The following is a 15,528-nucleotide window of genomic DNA, read 5'->3' on the forward strand; positions in this document are numbered from 1 at the left end:
TTTCACTCCCTTTAAAAAGGTCTCTTTAAGGAAGAAGGCTTTGCTGATTTGTGTTATTTTAAGGTAGATTTTACAAAATAACATTAAGAGGCAAGATAAATATTACTTTTGTTGTATAAATGGAAGTTTAACTTCCCCAAAGGGATTTCTTGAAAAATCTGATCTATTATTATGCAGTGATATTTTGTACTTTAAATCTCATACTTAAATTCAGAACATTTAGTACGTTCCATCTTCCAGTTGCCTTAAACAAAGGGAAAATAAAGGAATCGAACTACATATAGTTCTTAGCAAGTGGAAAGCCATTCCCATTTTGCTGAAAGACTAAGTAAGGCAAAGTAAATTTGTTGCTTTCCTGAGGCTTAGCAAAGTAGCCACAGAAGGATGAAAATTCACAGGTGTGGTTCTTATTCAAGACAGAGGAAACAATCAATCATAGAGGAAGATTTCTGCAGTCCATAAAGGCCTCCAAACCCAAAAATATCTCCATTACTGGTAGACCAGATGGCCTAAATCTCCACTCCAACCTTCCCACCCTATGGAAAGTGTTGCCTTGAAAATTCTAACCTATTAAAATGTAAATATATTTTGTAGGAATAACAATACCAACCATCAAGTCATTAGGAAGAATTTATTTCTCAGTTTCCCAACTAAGATCTGGACTATAGAAAATGGGATCCAGAACAGAAAGTGAGTTCAGAGGAGAATAAAAGATGAAAAGTATTCAGTGTAGAATCCTCCTATGGGATTCTGGATACTACTGGAGACCTTGGGCTGCTGTGAACAGTGAGTATGGCCCTGGTACCTGGATGAGGAAGGAGAAAATGAAAGAACTCCTCTGATAGGATGGGTAGTATTAGGAATGTTTGCAGAGGAAAGGATGATTGGAAAGAGTTACAAAACACAAGAGGAAAGAGATGTTCCAGCAATTGCATTCTTTGCTACTTACCCAACAGAGCTGAAAACATGTCCACACAAAGAAACTGCACAAAGATCTTTACAGCATCTTTAATCTGAAATGCCAAACTTGGAAGCAACCAAGATGGCCTTCGGTAGGTAAAGAGATAAACTGTGATACATCCAAATAATAGACTTTCATGTGATGCCAGAAAGAAATGAGCTACTAAGCCATAAAAGACATAGAGAAAACTAAAATGCATAATACTATGTGAAAGAAGCCAATCTGAAAGGCTACATACTGTAAGATTCCAAGTATATAGCATTTGGGAAAAGGGAAAAACTATGGGAACAGTAAGAAGGTCGGTGGTTGCTACAGGTCAGAGGAGAGGGAAAGGTGAATTGGCAGAGCACAGAGGACTTTAAGGGTAGCAAAACTACTCTATACACTATCCTGGTGGATACATGCCATTATACAACTGTCCAAAACCACAGAATGTACCACACCAAGAGTGAACCCCAGTGTAAACTATGGATTTGAGATGATAATAATGGTTGTAACAAATGTCCCCTCGAGTGCAGGATGCTGAAGTGGACAAGGCCATGATGGCGTAGGGGAAAGAACTTTATGGGACCTCTCTCTACTTTCCACTCAAATTTGCTGTAAATCTAAAATTGCCCTTAAAAAATAAATTCTATTTTTTCAAGCCACTCTTTAACACCTCTTCTAGGACAACCTTTTTTAATCTTTACTTTGTTTTTCATTTGTTTGCTTTCAATCTTTGTTATTGTTGTTTTTAAAAGGGCTCCCTTGAGACTCCAATGACAACCATATATTCTCTTTCCAGCAAAAATAAAAGCATTTCCACACATTCTAACAACACAATGCATACAATGGCAGGTGTTCACAAATTCTCTGAAATTCATCCATAAAACTAAAACTCGCTAATTTTATGTACTTATACTAAGTACCAGAAACTGTTAAGCACTGTGTCACACTGTATCACATTTTGCCCTGGCAACAACCTTATGAGGTAGATATGACCAATCCTACTTTCTTATAAGAGAGTTTAATTGAAGAATGTTTCTTAACACCTGCTGAGTGGTCGAGCTGGGACTCCATAACTGGACTGACCCCAAGCGCTTATTTCTAACCATTCCCTGTAAGCCAGTCTGGCTCTTGCAGATCATGGACCCCCAGCTAAGAAGCCCTCATCTAACAATGGGTCTATTTGCCTGTTCCCAAGCTCCTATTCTTCCGTCAGTAAAATAACCACCTAGGCCAGCATATGTAGGTTATACAGAGCTGGACCTCCATTGGAATAGAAGGTAATTATTTGCTGCTGATCCAACCTCCACAATTAGCCTCACCCCCACTTATCAGGCCATAGGTGATGGACAACAGCAATGTTTCTCTGTTGTTTACCTGAGAGCAGAAGATGTGGATCATTGCCACAAAAATAGGCTGGTTCAGCTCAACGTGAGGCTCAGGGTTGGTGGCTGATAAAGAATATTCTATAATCAATAGAGATTCATGCTAGCTAACATGCAAACCACATATATTAGTAGACATTTGCAAACTCTGACTAAATTGGGTCAATGTGGTAGTGAATAAATGAAATAGGACAAAAGAAATCCAAACCCCTTAATATGGAACAGAAGCAGCCCTCACAACTCCTTTCAACCCCAACTTTCTGGCTCTGAGGTATGGGGTCTTTCTCTTAGGCTAAACCAACAGAGCTGTCCTACTGATGTCTCAAAATGACTGCAGGTACAAGGTGCATAAAACAGAATCCACCATTTCCCCTTCTGGGTATGTTTCTAATTCTTATTTTAAAATCACTGTTGACCCAGTCAAAAAGCCAGAAAAATAAGTGTCATTCTGAGAGGCTTCTTCTCTCTCATCTCTATTTTTCAAATTTGCCTAAGTCCTAGCGATTCAACCATCAAAATATCTTTATAGATCTCCTGTTATTTGCCAGGAGTATTACAATAGCCTCCCAATTGCCTTAACCCCATTTCCAAATCTCTTTTCAACACTGTCAAATGAGCTATTCATTCTAAAATATGAATCTATTATTCAATTACTCAAAATTTTCAGTGTTTCCTCATTTCTTTTCGATGGCATTCAAATTCTTCAATATGTCACAAAGGGCCCTAATTCCCACAAATCTCCATTATGGGCTCTACCCACACCAAACCATGAATACCATTTTTTTCCTAGTGCATTTTCACAGAGAATTTGCCTACCTATAACACCACCCACAAAAATCCTGTTTTCTCTCCTGCCCCCAGCCAGGGCACCTCACCAAATTCATTATAACTTACATAACTCCAAATTCTTCAAGATTCAATTCAAGTCTCATCCACTCTTGGAAGTCTTTGAAAATCTAACTTGGGTCAGGAGATCATGTGCTAATGGCACCAACTGGGGAGGGAGGGGAGAAGGGCACCAAAAAACTAAGAAAAAATCTGAAATTCTTTGAATGTTTTTTTGAAGGCAATAAATATTTATCCCAGGCAAAATCAAAACTTTGCTGGTCTTCATTGCATTGGCTATAGTTCAAAATTATTTTTATTTAATTACGAAGGATTTACAACATAATCTTTTCAGTGGCACACCCTGGGTATCCCTCCTTAGTGCACCCGTATGTAAGATAAAATCTATAATTGTTTTTCTTGAATATCATCCCCACTGGAATATGAGTTCTCCTGAACAGGAACTGTGGCTCTTCTTGTTTATATACAATGGTCACCGTGACGCTGTGGGTTAGGAGCTCAATAAATGCTTATATATAGAAGGAAAAAGGAGGGAGAAAGGTAGGATGGATGGGAAGAAGGGAGGGAAAGAAAGAGGGAGGAAATATGGAAGTTTCTTCTAGCCTAATATCTAGTACCTGTAACTTTGACATTGAATTCTCAATGCCCCTTTTACCCTGATAGCTTTGTTAGCAACATATAGAAAGGCAGTTTTGAACTTGGGCAACCCTGAAGTCAAGTAAAATCAGTTCTTGTCACGCCCAGCCTTCTCTAAGGATGAGTTGATTGCTCTGCAGCCTAACGTAGAATGGCTTTTAATGTGAATCCAGTCACAACTTGGAGTTCCTACAGGATCTATAACTGGTCACTATGTACCTCCTTCCCTGACCTGTCTGCTTCCTAATGTTTACCTCAAGAAACTCCCTGGACCACCAGTCTCAGGTACGAACCAGCAGATCTGAAAGGCTGGGCAGTTCTACATACCAACTTTCAGAAGACTTAATCCGAGATAATCCAATAAATGGTTCTAACTGCAGTATGTTCTGCTCATACCAAATCTATGGGCAATGGCCTGCCCCTTTTACCCCATGAGCACAATGACAAAAGGCTACAAATTCAATAGGTCATGGAGCCCTTTTTTCCCATTTAAAAAATAATAAAAGGCTAAACTGAGACATATGCTAAATGAGGACCAAACTATTTTGAAAAGTTATAATGAATTCTTATGACAGGAATTATATTATGCATAATATAAACATCTGTATTTAAGGAAGATAATGGTTTAGCTCCAGGAAATAATAGCTACACAGTGATGACTTAAGCAAATGTTTTACAATTAATGGAAATAAAAATTACATATTATTACAGTTAAGGGATGTTGGGAAAATGGGACAGGAGGTAACTCATAACAATGGATTCTGATGCAAGAGAGAATTAAAGTTTCTATAAAACAAACTCCCCCAAAGAGGGAAACTGCAACTAGATCAAACTTCTCGAGTTCAAATATGTTAAATTCTACTACTTAAGTCCCATTTCATATGTAGTTACAGAATAACCATGTCTACCTTCTATAGAGTCAATCTGCCTCTTAAAATGAGATATTTAAAGGCAGACTGTTGGCCTGGTGTCTTGGATGGCAGATCACAGAATTCCAAAGCCCTTAAGACGCTGTAGCACTCACTAGTTCTTACTAAGTCATAATTAACTTCATTGGGAGTTACATGATAGCAACTTAGAACAGAATTTGGCTGAACATTTTTAGTATTCTTCCACTTGGTAATTACTACTTCAGTGGGAATCTCAAGTAAGAAACAGAGGATAGAATTTGGCCCACAAAGAGAAGCACATCAAGTAACTGGCCCAATTTATAATGCCAATAACAGAGTGCATTAAAATCTCCCATGAAGCATCCCCATTAGCTCGTTGATTTTATCATGAATGTAAATTCCACCAAAATGACTACTCAGATCCTTTACCAAGTCTCCAAGAAGGGCAGCATGTAGGGTAGAATATGGTGAGGCAATGGCTCCATATACCCGCTAACCACGCTAGGAGGGCAATTATGTACAAGCTAAGTAAAGAGTTGGATGTTGTTTGGCAGTTTAACCACATAATAAATTCTTATTGATGCAAGAAAAAGCCATCACATCTCTAGTCTGGGCATTAAATATCTGAAGAATAAGATTTAGGCCACTGAGACTTGGACTTGTGTTTCAAAATGAAAACCCAATACTAGGTTCAGAAGGATAGCTATAATGATAGTTATACATTAGAAAACTCCAAATTATACAATATGTAATTTTTCACTACCATTAATTGTAGAACATAACATGTCCTGAAACTCAATCGTGATTCTTCTTCAAAAGTGTTTATATAGAGCATGACCTAATTTTTATTATAAAAATGGAGACTTTTTTTTTTCTTCCTTCCTTGCTTTAAATTACAGTATTTACTTGGAAACTAATTTTAGGGTATTATCCATTTGACATTCTAGTTTAAAGGACACTCAAAGATCACAAACTAATGCAGAATGTAGGAAGACTATATTTTTAAAACGTATTCTCGCCTTCACTATCTATGTTCCTCTCAGTGACTCACCTGAGGCCCTGAGGAAGATAACTAATTCATTTCCTGAGGGCCAGCCCACAATCCCCTTATTGTGGTATCTTGGCCAGACTTTCAATTGAAGGCAATTTAACACCACTTCCCCAACAGCCTAACCTCTTTTTTGTCATGGAGTCCTCATTCTCTTCTACCACCACCAGACCCCCCAGCAGCCGCTACTTCTCAATGGCCACAACTTTGAGAAACAAAAGAAAAATCACCAATATGTCCTACCAAGTACAGCAGACTGCTCTCCCATTGGCCAGCCCACCCGTCAATGCGCCATGTTTGTTAACATTCAAAAAGACATTTGTGCAGAGAACAAATTGACAGAGCCCATGTTTATATCAGAAATCTCAGAAACGGCAAGAGATTTATTCGTGGAATCTTAACACCCATTCAGACTGTCATAAAACACAAAGGACCAGATTCAATAAAAACTCTGTCCAATTTCCACAACACAAAAGTCTGTGTGAGCCTTCAAAACAAAATCAATTTTTCCAGTTTTGCAAAGGGCTGTTCAGACTTCAGTAGCATGGAAGCCAGCTGGGGCATTTCCTTACTCATCCCCTAAATTAGTTTCAAAAGTAGTTTTGAGGACCACATTTGATCAGAAGAATTTGCATGCTTTTCTCCTCTCTCTCTCTCTCTCTCTCTCTCTTTCTCTCTCTTTTACATATTTCAGAGTACATCACATGGAGAACAAACAACAGAACTGCAACATATGTCTCATGCAGTTAAAAGCTTTAAAACTGGCCCGTAAAACAGAACTCTTTGGTACACAGTGAAAAATATTTTTTGATTCCATAATCCATACTGCAGTAAAGTTGGATATAATCATTTTTAAAAGTTGCTGTGTCCATGGACAGCTGTTCTTCATACATACTGGGAATGTTTCCTTTACATTCCTAAGGACATAAGAGTTTGACATCGAGCCAATACCTCTAGAAATGGTGAAAGCTAAACACACCCCATACTGATGCTTTTACTCTTCCAACAAACTTTCTCCCACAACTAAAATGTTAAAACTTTTACCCCACAGCCCACATTCTGAGATTAGTCCAATAACGAATGTTCTGTCCAAGTAAAATACATTTTGTCATAGCTTGAAAATGTTACCTTTCACAGAAGTATAGTATTTCTGACCAGCAGGGAACATATGTCAACATTATCTATTATTACCCAATGTCAGGACCAAAAAGGGAAGGTGGGTGGTGGATGTTAATAACGACTTAAGCGATTTCTAAAAGAGGCATTTGAGAAGTACAAAGCCAGAAGTTTCAAATGTTTTGTCTTATTTTCGCTGTGTCAGCAACCTGCCCCCCCCCACCCCCCACCAGAACAAACCTAATGCTGCCTCCGACCCAACGCCTAGTTCTCTTTTCAATTTTAGCCAACGCTTTGCTAAGCTGGAAAGTTTGAAAAATACCCTAGAAAACTTCTCCACCAGAAATGAAAAACAAAAACATATGACCAGCAATGATGAAAGCAACTCCCACTCACTAAGAAAAAGATTTTCAATCACAGAAGCACACGGCTTTTGGATTTGAAAATTTATTTTCATTTTTCAAGCTACTTGTCTGGTGTTTAGATTTGGGGTTTGGGTTTTTTGTTTGACATCAGAGGAGCTGGGGGAAATGCTGGTTGGGAGTGCAATGTATTTAAACAATTTTCTCAAAGGTAAGCAGAAAGTGTTCTCCTCATGCAACAAGGCTTCAGAGAGACAACGCCCATAGCCAGTTGAATACGGGTTTTCCATGTAGGAGGAGCTGAAAGTCACATTCCACAAGAGTCCAGAGAAGAAACTGTGTCTCCTATCTCTGCTAAAGCTGAATCAAGACGTGACAATCCTACATTGTGAACTTGTGGCTCACCATGCCCTTATCCTGGGCAGCCAAAACCATGATCTGAGAAATGTACTTGGAGCCACCATGATTGGGAACAATCATTTTCTTATTCTCTTTTGGGGCCATGTGGTTCTATCCAGTGTTTCTCAAGGAAAAGAGACTTGACTTCTCACCTCACTTACATGAGCTTCTTGGGGAAAACCTCACTTCGGGTCACAGAGAAAGGTGTATGTCTTTGTTCAAGCCTAGAATAGGAAGTACATGGGTAACATGTCCCCTGAATCCTGGAGATTTGTACACTTTCCCTCAGGGGTATAGTATCCGGTTTCTAGTCCTATTGAAAAGTAGGTTGTCATTCACTCATCTGTTTGGTTGGTATTAAATACAAATCTTTCTCTTTGAAGAAACCATTCAAGAGAGATAACAAAATAAAAGCATCTAAATAAATCCCTCATGCTAAGAGGCTCTTAAAACCATAGGAAACTCAACTCAGAGCACGTGTCACAAGACTGTGGAGGAAGGTGGCAATGCTTACTGTTTTGACTCTTGGAGGAAGTTATCCTCATTTGTTCTTCCTCATCTCATTCAGATTCTGAGGACAGAAATCATAGAACTATAGGTTCCTTCTTGATAGTGTATCTCTGAGGCAAAAGGAAATCTTAATCTTATTACTTAAGTATTCCATTTCGCTTGTCAGACAGTATTTTAGTTGCTAAATGGCAGGAGTCCATATCCATACCAAACCTGAATGATGGATCGAAAACAGTCAAAATATAAAGGATTTGCTGCTGCTGCTGCTGCTGCTGCTGCTGCTGCTGCTGCTGCTGCTGCTGCTGCTGCTGTGATGTTGACTAGTTCATCAAGCAGAGGAGAATCCTCTGAGGCAATCCTCCCAGTGCTGTAGGAGACACCTCCTCCAGGCATCAGTCCTCACTTACCCACTCCTCCTGGGACCATGTTTATCACACAGTCCATAGGGTTCATGGTTTGTTTGAATTTATGGGAGAGGATAAAGTTAATTGACTGCCTCTCATTTAAAACATGGATTCTGAGAAGCTCCACCTAAGTTAACAAATCACAGAACATGTTGGAACTTAGATAAACTGCGCCCTTTGGAAGAATCTTTAAATGCTGAGATGCGGGTGGGTGCCTTAAAACTTCAACCTCCTTATTTTTAAAGATGAGAATTGGTGCCAAGAAACCATGAGCAACTTGCTTTGCCACACAGCTTAGTGGGCACCTTGACTCCACTCCATTTTAGCATGACATCACAGGGAAATAAGTTCATAGAGTTGGATCCTGGTATCCAGGATCCTGGTCCCCTGCAGGTGAGGAGAATTAGGTAGCAGGTTGGAGAAAGTGTGAGGGGACCTTCCAGAGTGCTATCCCTAGATTACAATGCTGTTTACATGGGCTTCTTCATCCATGAATTGGGTATTTTTCTACAAGGGTGTTGTCTTTCAGTTAAAAAGGAAGGAAAGGAAGAGAAAAATAATTAAATCATTATATTTATATATATATAATTTTTAGTAAAAACCTCTTCTTACAAAATTTAAGATAAAATAAAAGACTATATACAGAGACTGTTGACATAAGTTATCATTCCATCCCCAACACTGGAAAATAAGAATAAAGAACTCCAATAAGGAAAACACATGTCTTCCAAATAATAATAATTTTCATTTGAAATGTACTAATCACCTTACACAATATTCTATTTCATTTCCCTTGATGTTCAAAACAATCTGTTCTCAAAGAAGAAAACTTGTGTCATCACTTTATAACTATGAAAACTTAAGTTCAAAGAGATTGATTAACTGTCAAAGGTGACCCTGCGAGTCAGCTGGCACAACAGGAAAGAGAAGCTGGGTGTTCTGACCCTGCATACCTAGGTGTGCTCTCCACCACGTATGGTGCCGGTAATTGTCCTGTCCTGCTTCTGTGGGGCCACAGAACATTCTCATTCATTCCACACAAATATATACTAAAGATTAGGTGCTTTAGGAATCACAAACATGGAATGGAAACCAATCTTCAAGAAATCTGCTTTTTCTAAGGAAGTGAAACAGCTTAGTTTTTAAGATGTAAGTTCAATCACCAAAAATTAAACTTATGGGACAATTTTGTCTTCAGTTGCATTTTGAGATGGCCAGAGTCTAAGAAAAGCTGAAGAAGCATTTTAGGTTAAAATTGCCGAGAACCTAGTTCCTTTTTGAGCCTAGAAACATTTTTAGGGCTGGAAGCGGGGTAAGATTTGATATTTTAATTGTTTTTATCTGCTGGTGCATGACTCATGAACAGACTTTAAAACTTAGAGAGAGGTTAAGAGACACTCATGAAAATACCAGTATCAATGTTTGTTTTTTTCACAATTTGGAATCTAAAAAGTGTCAATGATGCCTAATTTCTACCATAGCCCACTTAAGATTAAAAAAAAAAAGAAAAAAGAAAAAGGAAGTAAGCTTAGAAGAGACAAGAAATAAAATTAAGAGATGAAATTATGTCTGAGCCTTCTTCCTACTGATGCCATCTGAGCAGGTAATCTGGCTGAGCTTTGGAAGCTTTGCCTGTTTTAACGGTGAGCACCTTAATTTGTATGATATCCTCTTGGGTGAATAGGTTACAGGTTCTGCTTCAGAGTTATCCTGGAACCTTTTCCTGGTTAATATCCTCACAACTCTTGCTTCTTACATTGGCCTATGATTAACAGATGACATTTGCCTGAATTTGGATTGAGTGTTAATATACCATATTAGACTGCAACTGACAGGCTCCCTTTTTCAATTTATTGGAGGCCTCTTATGGAAGAATAGTAAAACATATGATGGATCAAGATACAACTAGCCAAAAGCAGATCAGAAAAAGAATTATGCCAAATTAATATAACTGAAATAATCAAGGCATTGTAGAATTTTGTCAATTATTTTTCAACCCTCTTACACGAGCAGTTTAGAGCACCTCACAGTCAGTATGTTTGGTTGCCATAAAAGGAATAGCTGCATGAAAATACCAAAATAACAAGCCATAATCAAATTAGCATGTGAATTAGTGTAACATTTCTGAGGAAAAGGGAGCTAATATGAACTAAAAGCCTACAGTCCGTACATACTGACTCAACAATCCATTTCTAGAAATATATTCTAAAAGAGCAGTCAAGAATATGGGCAAATATTTGGCTACATGGAACATTTATGCCAATAATATTTATAATCTTGAAAAAGACTGGAAACAACCTAATACTCAACAATAGGGGATTGATTAAATAAAAAATGGTACAGCAAGATAAATGGCATCGTGAAAGACTACTTAATGACACTGAAATATATTCAATATATGTTCTTACATGAAAAGGGATATTTTAAAAAGTTACAGTAAGAGTTACATTTTTCTTTAAAGTGCACATAATCTAACATGCATAGATGAAATGTTTAGAAGCATGTGAAAAAAAATACTAGCAATGGTTACTTTTTCATTGTGGGATTATGAGTTTTTCCTTACTTTCTTACTTTTATATGCTTATACTTTCTAAATTTCCTGTAATGGATAGTAATAATTTTGGTTAAGAGAAAAAGATTTTTTTTTTAATAAGAAGAAATGGCCACCACCACACTACAAATGCTACAGAAGCATTTGTCAGTATAGCAAAAACAAAACAGAACAAAATGTTAGAGGCACATTATTTATCTCATGTTCTTTACCATGCAAAGTGAAAACCCTTGTCCAACAAAAATGAAAATAAAATACAATGATTGTTTTAATCACTATTTTTCTGTAGCAATCCTATAAGGTGAAATATTAAAATTATCTGAGGATTGAAGGTATCAGTTTAAACATAGCTGTGCTGTTCAGTGGGCTACAGCCTTGATATTTAATCTGCTATTATGAGTTTACATAATGTTTCAGTGTCTCAGTTTAATTACTAATAAAAGGGGGATAGGCTGTGAGTCATACTCAGCTTATTGAAGAATATTAGACCAATCAAACCAAAAGAATGCTTTAATTTCATTTGTTCCTAGTTCCTGCTTTAGAACAGGATTAAAAATAAATATAGAGAAAGAGATGGAGAAAGTGAGTCACCTAATTTATATCTAACATAATGCAAACAAGCATTTCTTTAATAGGTGTTCAGTACCTGAAGTGCTAAATTATAGCAACTTCTAGAAGCAACTTCTTAATGGAAAATCCTAGCATTTTTAATCTTACTGCAGATTTTTTACCTTGTCAACTCAGAATTCATCTGATTTTGAAAAAGAAAAATCTTTTACTTGGAGACAAAGGTAAGCCACAGTACACCTCAAACTAATTAAAGATGAATCTCTTCTGGAACAATGGTACAAAGAAAAAAGCAAATTATATTTTATAACTCAAACAAAACAGTCATCCACCAAAAGAATATTGCCTTATTTTAATTATTAGGATAAATCATTCCATGGAAAACTGTTTGGCACAAAGTGAAGATAAGAAGATGATAAATACAATACAAAACAATGAAAGGAGATAGAGTCTCTATTCAAGCAAATTCATCCTAGTTGCAAGTGAAACCCTGAGGGACCACATACCAAGTTACCTCAGAGGCCTCAAAATGTCAATGGTACTTCATATGAGACCATATAAGGTCATATAAGACCTTCATATATAACCTAGGCTAAGATTAATCCAATTTAATTTTCAATATCTAGCTGTTGGTAGCATTCTGATTAATATAAAACATTGAAACTCTTTTTCCAAAAATATTTGTAGTTGTGAGGAGAAAAGCCATAATAGGTATGTTATTCACTAAGTATGAGTTGAGTAAACATGGAGCTGGTGGTTTGTGCTTGAGTAGGTACAGCAGTGAATATTTGGTGGTAAGGCAGTAGGTTGGAGCTTGAGTTCCATTACTGAGTAGCCTCCCTTTTTCTAGAGACACTCATGGTACTGAGTACCCAGGTGAATTTCTAGAAACTTTTTATACCTTTGATTTTGAGACTCACAGCAGGTGCTTGGACTCTACACTTAAAAGAACTCTGGTAACTTTGTTCCTTGGAGGAAGGGAGAGAGGGAGGGAGGGAGGGAAGAAGGGAAGAAGAAGGAAGGAAGGAAGGAAGGAAGGAAGGAAGGAAGGAAGGAAGGAAGGAAAAGAGAGAAAGGAAGGAAGAGAAAGAAAGAGAGAGAGAGAAAGGAAGAAAGAAAGAGAGAGAGAGAGAAAGAGAGGAAGGAAGGAAGGAAGGAAGGAAGGAAGGAAAGAAGGAAGGAAAAAAGGAAGTTATTTTTACTTATTGTTTCCCTGAATCAGCTAATCAGAGTTCCTCCTGGTGCTTGGATGAGGTCTCTTTCCCTAGGCAGATCTACCCAATCTATGACAAGGTTTCCTGGCAGTGCTGAGAAGACTGCTTACTTCTCACTTTTCCTTAGGTCAAGAGACCCATGCTCTAGTTGAAAACTTTCAAACTAATCTGGTGAGCCTAGGAAATTTATGTAACTTCTTTGTGACCCATATTTCCAGTCTGTGAAGGAGGAGATTAATTTATTCAACAACTATTCATTGAAAGCCAACAATGTCCCAGGCACAATTACATGTGTTAAATAGTGTACTCTATACCCAACACTTCCAGTCTCCTGGAACTTACATCCTAGTAAGGGGAGCAGAGCCAGAAAATTGCAAAGGAAGAAAATCAATAGACAAAGTCTCAAAAAGTAGTCTGTAGAAAATAATACAGGGAAAGGTGAGAAATTAAGCTGCAAGGAGATGGATTCTACGCTCTTACTCTATCAAGGCAAGAGATCACAGTGGCTCTTGGAATAGTACTAGACATGTTCAGGATAGCAAAAAGATAAGATTTACTGATAGATTAGACCTAGGGTGGTAAAGGCAACATGAATCGAAGATGAGTCCTAGTTTTTCTTTCCAACACCAGCACAGATGAGGTTGGCAATTACTGAGCTGGAGAAAAATGGTAAAGATCGAGTTTGAAGGGTTGGTAAATCAAGAGTTCTGTGAGTTGGTTGTTAGATACTTCCCTACATGATCTCTGAGGTTAATTCCACTTACAACATCTGTGACTCTAGGTTATGATCAAATAAGCCCTTTTGAGAGATGAAAGATGGTGAGAAATAAGTTATATCCATGTCAGTGAGTGACTGGGGAAGGATAGAAACAGTGGCCAAGAGAATCTGACATATAAAAGACGTGGGAATCTCATTGGTAAAATCAGGAACTCGGGTGCCTGATTCACTGAGTATTTAGATCAAAAAAAGGCAAAGAAAAAGATTGTTAATCTAGAGCCAAAGTCTTCGGAGACCTAGAAGATTGCCTTGGCGATCCATACACGACATATAGCAGATGGTTCATACATCTGGAAGACAGGAGTACAAAGCAAAGATGGCAGAGACCTTTCCAGCTGCTGATTTATACAAGAGACCTTGTTTCCTCTTTCTTTTTTTCAAGTTTCTATTTATTTAAGTCATCTCTACACCCAACCACCCAACGTGGAGCTTGACCTCATGACCCCAAAATCAAAAGTTGCATGCTCTTCTGACTGAGCCAGCCAGGCGCCCTGCCTCTTTCTTCTTAAAGAATAAATGGCTTAGGACACTATAGGAATATGCCTGGGTGGGTTCAGTGTGAAACCTGCATTTTATTTTGTGAGGGCTGGACTTATCACTTCAGAAGTGTGAAAACAGGTGTGAAAAACATTCCCCCCTCCCCACCACCATTTCTTCTAATAAACGCTTTATTTTTTTTACAACCCTTTACCAGGACAAAATGATTCTAAATATCCCACCATCCTTATTCCCCAGGCCTATGCTTCCCCATCTCCAACAAAATGTATAAAGTTCCTAGGATCCGAAATGAGGCATCATGATAAGTTCAGGGAGAAAGAGGGTTAATTGCTCTGGAACGCACTTTCATTTCACTTCGCTTCAAGTGACTATACTTAAAAATACTGATTTGCAGCATCTGTTTCATAAAGAAGATGCTCCTGAAATGTTATGAGGAAGCATGAGGAATATTTCTGCCCCCTTGAAAGAGACCAGGTTGCTGAAGCTACCACCAGGGCACAGGACAGATGATAAACTGTTACTGTTCCCGTTTACAACCAGAACCAGATACAACCAAGGATCATGGAAGATGTTGCAAACGAAAGCATTTTGTAAATGGCAATGTAATGTGCAATAGAAGATGTGACTTTTGTGTGGTTGTTCAATCATGAAGAAGTGGATGTTGGCTGTCAGTGGGTGGAATTCCTTAAGGCTGGATCATAAATGTGCTATCACAACCAAAGCTAGTTTTAACAATCTAAGCAATTGCCATTGCTGAGAATGGTGGCTTGACATGTACAGCATCAATCTGACCATAATAGTTTCACTTCAGCACCAGATACTTGGCATTTAATAGCACTGAGAAAGGTAATGGGTGGTTTTTTCACGCCTTTTTATATTTGGTAAGTGATAGGTTCCACCCAGCTATGGTTCCAATTTATTTTAAATAATAGATTTTACCAAAAACCTCACCGAAACCCTTATGTTCTATATTTCTATTTAATTTTCACCTCTTGTTTAAAGTACAGAGGCTGATATACCCATTAAAATTATCCCCTGGCATACTTACCTTTGCAAATATATTTTATCTCATAAATTTGTTTTATACCCTTCTTTCTTACCCACAGAAAATGCTGGCCCCACTATTTGTTCCCTCTCCTCCTAATACCAGCCATTTTCTGACGCTATTCTAGGTTTATGTGCATACGGGTCTCCACTGGAACAGAAAATATATTATTTAGTACTTTAATCCTTCCATCCTCTCCTTGATCATATTTAAAGACACTTTCTTCTTTTCTTGCTGTGGCAGTAAGATGAGAATATAAAAGAGACATACACCACGCCCCACATATTTGTAAAGCAAAAACAATATTTAGAGTATTTGGCTTTGTTTTAACTA

At 37.9% G+C, this 15,528-nt stretch overlaps 1 long non-coding RNA gene across 1 annotated transcript in view; it reads right to left on the reverse strand.

The window, feature by feature from the left end:
• LOC123951114 overlaps window positions 1-15,528 on the reverse strand; it is a 124,691-nt gene that overhangs the window by 33,485 nt on the left and 75,678 nt on the right. The window lies entirely within an intron of this gene.

This window comes from Meles meles, chromosome 9, assembly GCF_922984935.1.
Source record: "Meles meles chromosome 9, mMelMel3.1 paternal haplotype, whole genome shotgun sequence".
In the NCBI taxonomy this organism is placed as follows: domain Eukaryota; kingdom Metazoa; phylum Chordata; class Mammalia; order Carnivora; family Mustelidae; genus Meles; species Meles meles.